This window comes from Gracilinanus agilis, chromosome 2 (assembly GCF_016433145.1).
Source record: "Gracilinanus agilis isolate LMUSP501 chromosome 2, AgileGrace, whole genome shotgun sequence".
Taxonomy (NCBI): Eukaryota; Metazoa; Chordata; class Mammalia; order Didelphimorphia; family Didelphidae; genus Gracilinanus; species Gracilinanus agilis.
The window spans coordinates 700711297-700722075 of NC_058131.1; the positions used below are offsets into that span (position 1 = coordinate 700711297).

General features: G+C 40.1%; 1 non-coding gene across 1 annotated transcript; it reads right to left on the reverse strand.

The window, feature by feature from the left end:
* Positions 1-10460: 10460 nt before the first annotated feature.
* On the reverse strand, positions 10461-10542 carry TRNAS-UGA. Its single transcript has one exon. It is a non-coding gene; the product is annotated as a tRNA-Ser (tRNA).
* Between the last annotated feature and the right edge of the window lie 237 nt (positions 10543-10779).

Here is a 10779-nt window from a genome sequence, read left to right on the forward strand (position 1 = left end):
TAAACCACTGGAGCTTATTGAGAAGGAAGGGTATCTGGCATGACCAAAACTGACTTTAGGAAGATCATTTTGAAAACTGAGTGGATATTTATTATAAACCAGAAGGCTATTGGAATAGCTTAGACATGAGTTGATAAGGACCTGAGACGGAGTTGTGACAGTGTCAGAGAAAAGAAAAGAATAGATGCCAAAAAAAGTATTTCAAAGATAGAAATAACTATCTTATATATAATATAGGCAGTGAAATTCAAGGATGATCTATAAGTATGAGCCTGGAGGACTGGTGTTACTCTTGATTCCAATATGGAATTTAAGAAGAGAGGAGGGTTTAGGAGAGAAAGATAATGATTTCAGTTTTGAACATGTTGAGTTTAAGATATCTATGTGATATCTACTTCAAAACATCTACTCGACAGTTGGAGGTGTGTATAGTGTACTTGTGAATAATGCAAGTCAGGGGCTTCATCTTTTTTATGTCATGTAATCCTTTCTCAGGATGGGGAAGATGATGGACTCTTCAGAATAAATGCATAAAATAAAATGCAAAGGGCTACAAAAGAAACCAACTATGTTTAAATATAATCATACAACTACGACAATAATAATCAGGTTAAAAACCCTGGAAATAAGGGTGCAGATGCAAAAGCACTGTTTAAAATCCATGACTAGAAGAAAGAGTTTCTTAAACTTATAGTTGAGTCTAGCTTTTTTTAAAACATTTATTAATATTCATTTTTAACATGGTTACATGCTTCATGCCCCTACTTTCCCCTTCACCCCCCCCCAGGTCTCCCCCCACTCATAGCCGATGCATATTTCCACTGGTTGTAACATGTGTCCTTGTTCAAGACCTATTTCCATATTGTTGATAGTCGCATTGGTGTGGTAGTTTTGAGTCCACATCCCCAATCATGTCCTCCTCAGCCCATGCGTTCAAGCATTTGTTTTTCTTATATGTTTCCTCTCCTGCAGTTCTTCCTCTGAATGTGGGTAGCATTCTTTACCATACATCCCTCAGAGCTGTCTTGTGTCATTGCTTTCTGCTGGTACAGAAGTCCATTGCATTCGATGAGTCTAGCTTTTTAATATCCTAGTTTTAAGGTGGATTCCATTTTTCTTCTTGGTTTTTTGGCTCAGCCTCATTCCTTTGTACAAATACACTCACATTTTTTAGTATTCAGCCTCCATCACTTCTTTTGAAAGCTTCCTGTTGTTGAATGTTGAGTGCTCAGAGAGCTGAAAGGTATTTAAATGTTATAATGAATCCTTATAATTAGATTTACTCTTTTTAATCAAGGATGCAAAATACTGTTTCTTATTCCCTGCAAAACTTTAGGATGAAGCTCAGAAGATGTAAAAATAAATGAACCTGCTTGTGCCCCTTCGAAAATCTGTATCTCTCTTGGCTTAATTGATTACTTCGTTGTGCCAGTAAGAGAACATTTGAATAACAAAAATGCCAGTCTGGTAGCACTGCAGCTACATATTGTGGGAGACACTTATCTCTGGGTGGGAACTGAAAATAAAACAATTGTGGGCAAAAGCAATGCCATGGGAAAGGAAGTGAGAAAGGAAAATGACTCATATATGTACCAAGATGACTGGGGCTGCTGCTACTTTCTAATCTTTTGTTATGCACTATTCCTGTCTTTTAAGCCATCACAGGCAAAATATTAAAATGCAGATTCTTGTTTCTTTGGGAACTGTTTGAGATTCAATGGTGTTTTTTTCCCCTTTAAAACATTCATTTTAAAACAAAATGAATTTGACAGTTTCAAGACCTAGCCTCCCTCTCTAGATGAAAAATAATTTTGTTTTGATTTATGCATTTAATATTTCACACTGGAAATGTAAAACTACAGCAGTTATTTTATAGTGACTGAGATCAGGAAATATGGGGGGTAATTCATTATATTTATTATTTTTCTTTATAAAACTATAAATCAGCATTATTGAAAATTAAATGTGGGGTTGACTTACAAACTATTTTGAGGTATAACAGGGCTTTACCTATGGTTTTCCTAGCTGACAAAAACCTGAATTATTCATAAGCCTCAAATTTTCCTTCAGCTTAATCAAATTAATAAAACAATTTCATTTCTAAAACCTATTAATGCTCTGCAGGAAGAGAGCAACAGGGGTGAATTTATCTTGTTTCTTTTTTGATTTTTGTTATACTTTAGGGAGTCACTCAGACCAAAAAAGAAAAAGGTGAAAATTTGTTATTATTGTCCTACTTGCAGAAGCAAGAACTTTAGGATTCCTTGTGTTCTTTCTTTATGGCTATACTTCCTGAATCCTTATCATTTGGTATCAGTTGGATTGACTTTCTTAAATAACATATTGTAGGTAATGAATTTCATATATTTTAAACTCAATACTGGAAACAACTTTAAAAAATTGAATGCAATATAAAATCCGTACATTAGAAACAAAAACAGAGCAATGGTCAATCGAAAAAAGAGTAGGGAGTAACAAAAGAGGTAAGCAAATGCTTATATGCTAATATTGATGATATAATGCTGAATGAGAGTTCAATCCCTATAATAGGGGACCCTATTAGTTATTATTTACATTTTCTATTGCCTTTCTTCCTTGATGGAGAGAACTGACAGAATCCTTACTATATTTCTATTGTTCTGTTTTTCTGCTATTTTTATTGTTTTCCCCATTTTATGGCTTGCTAACTTCTACTTAACTTCTTTCATTTCTGTGATTCTTGTGCTTTCCTAGCTAAGAAAAACTTTTCTTCTACTCCTACATCCCTATCACCTCATCTCTTAGCCTTCTGAGTTCCTATGCTGTTCTTCCCTCTATTCTATTGAATTTAGACTCTTCCACTTGCATTCCTACTCTTTTCTGTGCCTATGGCATTTTGTTTATCCCTAGAAAACCACTATAGTAGAAATAATAAATACTCAGGAACTATATATATGTAAGAATATATATACATACATAAATACATTCATATTTTTAATATTTAATACATATATATTTAATTTTTTTCTAAGAAAATAATGAAATTGTCTCCAACACTTAGTTGGCCCAGGATTAAGAGTATAGCTTCCTAATGAACTAAATACAAAAGTCAACGCATGAGAAATCAGGAGTTCCTCTTTCAGGTTTGACACATGCTTCCAAACAGTATACTAACATGGTCAAGAAAGAATCAGGGAAGCCGAACTCAACTTAGTCAATGTTGTGCCTTTGCTGAATATCCTTCTTCTGATCTATTCTTACTTTTATCAGCTGAGTGACTCATTTTGTTCAAATCCTGAACCTCAACTACCAGACAAGCCTGAGTCAGGCCTGACCTGCAGCAACCCTACTTTCCTGTGCATTTTCTTAGTACTGAATGTACCTTCTCTCACTCCATCTTCACCTACACACACATACACACTGGGCCAGAAGAAGGAATCAGTTTGTTTGCCTGTCTTTCATGCCTACTTTCAGACCCTTCTTCACTCTGCCACTCTTTTCTCTTTTTTACATTCTATGAATCTAAGTCATTGATTCCCAATTTTTGTTGCCATTTAGAACAATCATCCACTCTTCCTCTAGTTCAGTGGTTCCCAAACTTTTTTGGCCTACCACCCCCTTTCCAGAAAAAATATTACTTAGCCCCCTGGAAATTAAATTTTTAAAAAATTTTAATAGCAATCAATAGGAAAGATAAATGCACCTGTGGCCAACACTGCTCCTCTGGATTGCTGCAGCACCCACTAGGGGCCAGTAGTACCCACTTTGGGAATCACTGCTCTAGTTCATTATCTGATCCTTTAATATGCAAAAGGATCTTTCAAAAGTCCTTAAAAAGTAAAAAGCATCACTAAAAATCTTAAACTGCATTTGTACCACTTTAATTTTTACCCTCTAATCTCACTATCACACAAAACTATTCTTTTTCAATGGTCTGTATCTCTGAAGTACTCTCTGATCACAATTTCCTCTCCTTTCAATTCTTCCTATGTCTCATTCATCTTTAACTTTCAACTTATATTCACTCCACTTTTTCCTTTTCTTCCAGGCCATCACCCTGCTCTGACTTCACTTTCCTTCAGTGGACATTCCCTGTCTATCTTTTCTGATCATACTTTTATGCTGCTGAATGACACAGGAGAAAATCTGTAGCCATGCCAGACCATATATCTCTTCTTAACTGGACACTCACTAATGAAAAAAGATCTTTTTGTTTTTCTTTAGTGTAGTCTCTCTTTTAATTCCCATAATGTCTGCTTTAACTTTCTCTTCTCTCTTCTCTTTATGCTTCTACTTCCTCTTAGCAAAGGACTTTACCTTCAACATTGCTGAGAAAACTGGGGTCGTACATTGGGAATGCTCCCTTATTCCTATTCTGTACTTCAGAATCCTTCTATGTCTAGGATTATCTTCTCCACTGTTTTTGGTTTTAATGAAGAGGTAACTCCTTTCTTCTTGCCAAGAATACCCTTACACTTGTGGCTCTTTTATTCCATCCCCTCTGTTTTCCTTCAGAATATTACCCCTTAAATCATTACCCTCTTTGTTTTATATTCAATCTCTCACCTATTGATTCCTTCCCTGCTTCCTATGCTCACGTCTGCTTCATCCTTTAATAATCATGACATTATTCAAGCTATCATTCTATATGCTGCTTCTTTTCTTTAGTCAAACACATAAAATATATATTTATATTTTATTATCTTCACTTTTCTTCTTATTTGCTTCTTAACTCTGTGTACTCATTCATCTTAAACTACTATAAGGTTAATAACTATCTTTTAATGGTCAAATCCAATTACCTTCTCTCCCCTCCTTCTAAACCTTATCTTTTGTGATCCCTTTGTAATTTTTTTACCTTGTTAACTACTTCTTCTCTTGGATACTCTTTCACCTTTGGGCTTTTATGACACTCCTCTTCTATTCTTCCTTCTACCTCTCTAATCATTCTAAATCTTCAATTCCCCACTCCCATCATTTATATACTACCCTCTAAACATCATTGCTTTTCAAAGTTCTCTCCAGGACCCTCTCCCCAGTTTGTCATCTCTTCTTTGATGTTCTCATTAGTTACCATAAATTTAATTATATTCTTTATGTAAATGACCCCAGATTTATATCTCTACTCTTCATTTCTTTTTTGAGCTCCAGTAAATCATCTTTACTTGGAAGTCTCATAAGCATTGAGGGTATCATTCCTTCTAGTTTACTAGATTCACAACCATGCAGAAATCAATAGTCTTTCATTTTATCACACCATTCCTTACCCCAAACCTATTAAATGTCAAATTTTTTCGGTGTTATCTCTGAAACACTCACATTCATCCTTCTTTTCCCATTCATATAATCCTAATTCTTCCCTTTTATTTTGTCAGCTTTTATTTGTCTTATTGGAATAACCTCCTAATTAAGGCTTTCCATGTTTCTCTCTCTGTCTCTGTCTGTTTCTCTGTCTCTCTTCCTTTCCCTCTCTCCATTTCCCTCTCTCCCTTTCTCTCTCTCTCCCTCTCTCCCTCTCTCCCTGTCTCTCCCTTTCTCTCTCTCTCTCTCTCTCTCTCTCTCTCTCTCTCTCTCTCTCTCTCTCTCCCTCCCCCCCCCCCCCATTGGTTCCATGGCGGAAGATTTGGAGATTAAGTGACTTGCCCCAGGTCACACAGAGACCAGATCTGAATCAGACACACCCCTATCTCTGAATGTCTAGTATTGTCCTTAACTTTTTTTGTGTCAAACTCCTAGTGAAGTCCCTGGTCCCTTTTCAGAATGCTATTTTTAAATGCACAAAATAAAACCTACAGAATTACAAAAGAAACCAGTTATTCTGAGATGCAGTTATTAAAATATTAAAGAAAACAAGTAAAGAGCTCCTGTTATTGAAACCTTTCCTTGTTCCCCCTTCTGCCTCCAATTGGCCTTGTATTTATTTGGTAAATATCTCACTTAACCACTAGGTGTCACTATACACAGTATGGTCTAGAGGTCCGGGTGGAGACTGAAACTGCAAGAAGTGCTGTCTCTCCCCCTCCCTTCTGGCACAGAGCTGGAGGAGCCCAGGCTCAGGCTCTTAGCTGCACTTCAGGTTATACAAGTGAATACTCAAGTTCAGGCTGAAGGTTCTCCTCGCTGAGAGTCATAGAATGACCCATATTCAGCTCAAGAGAGCTTGTTCAGGCCCAGGGCCCCCAGACTGGCAGTGGGAATCCACAGCAAATCAGTTAACCAGCCCAATATGCTCCTGCCCTCTCAGACTGCAGGAAGGGCACCCGTGCCAAGATACATTTTGGCTGCCTGACTTTTTTTTAATAGAGAAAGCAAGTAGATCAGTACACAATAAGGAAACAATCACCAGTGAATGCCTGCTAATGAATAAGCAAGGGGGAGAGAGATGGGAGATGGTAGAAGCAGCCAGCTCCTCCACATTCCCTGCCATCTGACCCGAGCTTCAGCCACACGGGCAGGCTGCCAAGCAGGGCAGTCTCTGATTCACTTCTTCACCCTGTGGATCTGGGAAGGGAAACAGCTGGGTCGGTGCTGTAATAGCTGCAGCTGCCATTTTGGGGTTCTCAGTCCCTCGTCAGCCACCTCAGCAGCTGCTCTCTCCTGCTGAAATGCCCCTGCCCTTCTCCACTTCTGACCTTCCAAATCCACACACCATTCAGTCCTCAAAGAGCAGGACATTTCTGAGGAGATGCTAAAGTACATTTCCCAGGGGGCAATGCAGTATCTGGAGCCTTGACCTGTTTCTAGGGTGCTGCATTTGCATAAAAAAATTAATCTAAAACATCTATCTTTTCCTCCCTCTCTCCATCCATCCATCCATCCATGTAACCATGTATCTATCTATTGAAGCTCTCTGGTCTCTCACAACCCTTCCTCTTACACAGGGCAACATTCACTTCCGCCAATGAGCTTTGGGTTAGATTGTTTCCTTTTCTACAGTGTAAACTCCTTGAAGGTAGGAAATGTTTCCATTTTTGTTTCTGTATCCCCATCCCCTAGAATCCTGCCTGCCATATAGTAGGCACTAAAAGAACCATCACTGAATGGATTGATTGACCAATCCAGCTGTTTCAGTTCTTTTCCTTTTGACTAAGGTTTCACTTTCATGACAGTTTTAACTCCTGCAGAGTGGATTGGACCGAGCTGGGACAGCGACTTAAGTGTTAAGGAATTTTCCCAGCCAAAGGGGATCTAGCAGAAATGTAAAATCCGCCCAATAACCCTAAGAGTGAGGGAGACATGCACCTGCTCTCTTGCTGCTTCAATTTCTCTCCCAATCAATCACAGTTCTACAGAAAAGTAGAGATCAAATCTTTCCAGCACTCAGGCTTCAAATGAGTCAGCTCTGGGTTTATGGACTCCTGGGAAATGACTGGGATTCTAGGAATTTTTGTTAAGAATTCCCGATATCCCTAGAGTAATTTCTAGCTACAATAGCCTATGCTAACATTATTTCTCCCCTAGGGGAGGGCCTTTGCTATTTGAAAGGTACATGTTTTATGAAAGATTACACAGAATTCAGGGCCGAGAGCTGCCTTGGAGAAGGACAGGGTTATTTGTAAGTGGGTGTGTGTGAGATGAATAACCTGATGAATTTTTTTCAGTTGCTACACTGATTCATCATGAGATGACATTCCAAATTCGGTTTCCAACCTAACTTTGCAAGAATGACTTGAGGGTGGGTTCTTTTTAGAAACTAATTTATTTCCAAATTTTGGGCAAACTGACCCAGAAATGTCATTATCTATTGCTCTTCCTCCTCCTGACTTTGCCACGGAAATTTGCCAGTATATCTCTCGTTCCTGATCTCCTGGTGACAACATGATTTCACTTTACTTTCTCCCTAGTCTTGAAAAATGACCATCAGTCAGGGAGATTGATGCCTCTTAAGCAACTCATTTCTTACATGTGTTAATGGATCACTATCGACTTGGAGCACTCCATCTTTCTGAATCATTCTTTGTTCCTCCCCCTACTTTTTTTTTTAAACCCTTGTACTTCGGTGTATTGTCTCATAGGTGGAAGATTGGTAAGGGTGGGCAATGGGGGGTCAAGTGACATTTCCTAGCTGTGTGACCCTGGGCAAGTCACTTAACCTGCACTGCCTAGCCCTTATTGCTCTTCTGCCTTAGAACCAATAAACTGTATTGATTCTAAGATGGAAGGTAAGGATTTAAAGAAAGTTTCAGTTGTCTTCTCCTCTTAAATATTGTGGAATCTTCAGTTCTTACTCTAGCCCTTCACTAAAGCTCTCTTGTCATGTCTCAGCCTCTACCTGAGATGGGGGCAATGACCCAGTTTAAAGGTCACATTAATGTAACAAGCTGGTCCAACTTGGAGTATTAGTCAAGGGACAGTGTCCCTTGTAGTCTGTAGTACAAAGGGCAGCCTACCTAATGAAGAGGGGGTTCAACAGCCCATGTTTGGGTTATTGCAAAATGAGGACACTTGGGTTTGGTGGATAGAACATTGATTGGTGTAGTTAGAGAATGTGTGTTAGCAAATCCAATTTTATTGCCTTGGTCATCCTAACAAGTCATTTACCCATTTCAGTCTGTTTCTTCATCTTCAAACCATGGTAGTCTTGGGCTCACAAAATTTTAGTGGACTCTAATCAGGGGGTTCTTATTTTTTTGTATGTTCTGGACCCCTTTAGCAGTCTGATGAAGCCTATGGATTTCTTCTTAGAATAATATTTTAAAATGCATAACATAAAATACATACACTTAACAAAGAAGACCAATTATATTTAAATACACTTATCAAAAAACATTTTTTAAAAGCTAACAAGTTTGCGGATCCCAGGTTAAGAACATTTGCACTGGAATAAATTATAAACTCCTTAGTTTGGCATTCAATGCCCATCTTGAGTGGGCCTATCTTATCTTTCTGGCACATTTTTCTTCTCTACCACCATTTCATGAAAGTCTACAGTCCTTTGGTTTACTTCTGGCCTGACTCAGTCTCTGGACTTCACCTTCTTTCTAGTATTATCCCCTTCCCACCCCACCCCATTTTCCAATTCCTTTTTATGAGCTGTTTACTCGATTTAGAATGTATGTTTATTGAGGTTATTGTATTAGTATCTAGTGCTTAGCATGGTTTCTGGCTCACCATAAGCACTCACTAAAGTGAAACCAACTGAATGATGGTTTTCATTGTTTTATTATTTGGAAGGACAATAGAGTTGTGTTAAATAAATGCTTTATTAAATATGTATGGAGGGCTCTTTCTTATTCTTATTTTTTAAACTTTTACCTTCCATCTTAGAATCAACACTGTGTTTTGGTTCTAAGGCAGAAGAGTGATAAAGGCTAGGCCAGTGATTCCCAAAGTGGGCACCACCGCCCCCTGGTGGGTGCTGCAGCGATCCAGGGCCACGGTGATGGCCACAGCTGCATTTATCTTTCCTATTAATTGCTATTAAAATTTAAAAAAAATTAATTTCCAAGGGGCTAAGTAATATTTTTTTCTGGAAAGGGGGCGGGAGGCCAAAAAAGTTTGGGAACCACTGGGCCAGGCAATGGGGGTTAAGTGACTTGTCCAGAGTCACACAGCTAAGAAGTGTCTGAGGCCAGATTTGAGTCTAGGACCACCTATTTCTAAGCCTGGTCTGTCTCTCTTATTGATCCACCTTCCTAACCCCTCTATTTGAGCCTTGTTGGCTATTCCTCAGTTTGATATTCTAGCTCCTACTCTCCCTGCTCCTTATCTGAGTGCCATCACGTCTATCTGTTTTCAAGGTTTACCGAGGTTCCATCATGAAATCTCTGATGCCCCCATTTGGATACGTTCTTCCCTCTTCAGATTATTTTGGTTTATATGCCTCTGTGTCCGTGTTATATGCTTCTAGGAGCACACGAGATCCCAGAGGGTAGACGGGGTTCCATTTTGGTCTTCCTATCAGTGCCTTGGCAATGCCTGGCATCCAGGGGCGCCTTTGTTGAACCCACTACGATAGGTGAGGTTGGCCTTTTCTGCTTGGCAGTTGGTTGCCCCAACAGGGCAGAACTAGGAACAATGGCAGGCAGGTGCAGGTTTGATTGGCAAACAAATTCTTGATCCCCTTTGTTGGAGGTCCTCCGGATCTAGAGGGGCCACTGGTCTACGGGGTGGCAGAAGGGATCCTGGTTGGGTTCGATTTGGACAGGATGGCCGCTGAGGTCAAGCAGCCAAACAACAAATCGATAGAGGCATCCACCAGGAGCCGCCGGGATTTAAGATAAAATGAAAAACGGACCCTGCAGTCCCTACAGTTACTCAATACAATACCTGAGCAGGTGGCTACCTTGGTTAACTAACTCCCTTCCCTTCCCCGGACGCCTCAGTTCCCTTGTGTTTAAAACAGCCGGATTAGATGACTTCTACAGTAGCACGGAATGTTCCTCCTTCCTATTATTCTTGGGCCCAGCGACATTCTAAAGGTTTAAATAACAATTTAGAAGGAAAAGGAGACGTTAAAAATGGGAAGCTCCTGCTCCACCCGCAGCGAGCAGGGTTCGAACCTGCGCGGGGAGACCCCATTGGATTTCAAGTCCAACGCCTTAACCACTCGGCCATCGCTGCTGTCAGGAACTGGTGGAGGCGGGGACGCCTTAGAGGGACTCGCCAATGCGGACGCACGTCGCCACTTGTGGGGCGGGGCCCTCACGTCTCCCGGGAGAGTGGCCAGGAAAGCGAGGCGCCTGCGCGGAGTGTCGTCAGGAGAAGTAGGCCTCTGGGCGGGGCTCAGCGCTCTCGGTCTCCTTCGGGGATGGCTGCCTCGGTCCTGGCGTAGTTTAAACTTTTTTTTGTGACCCGCCC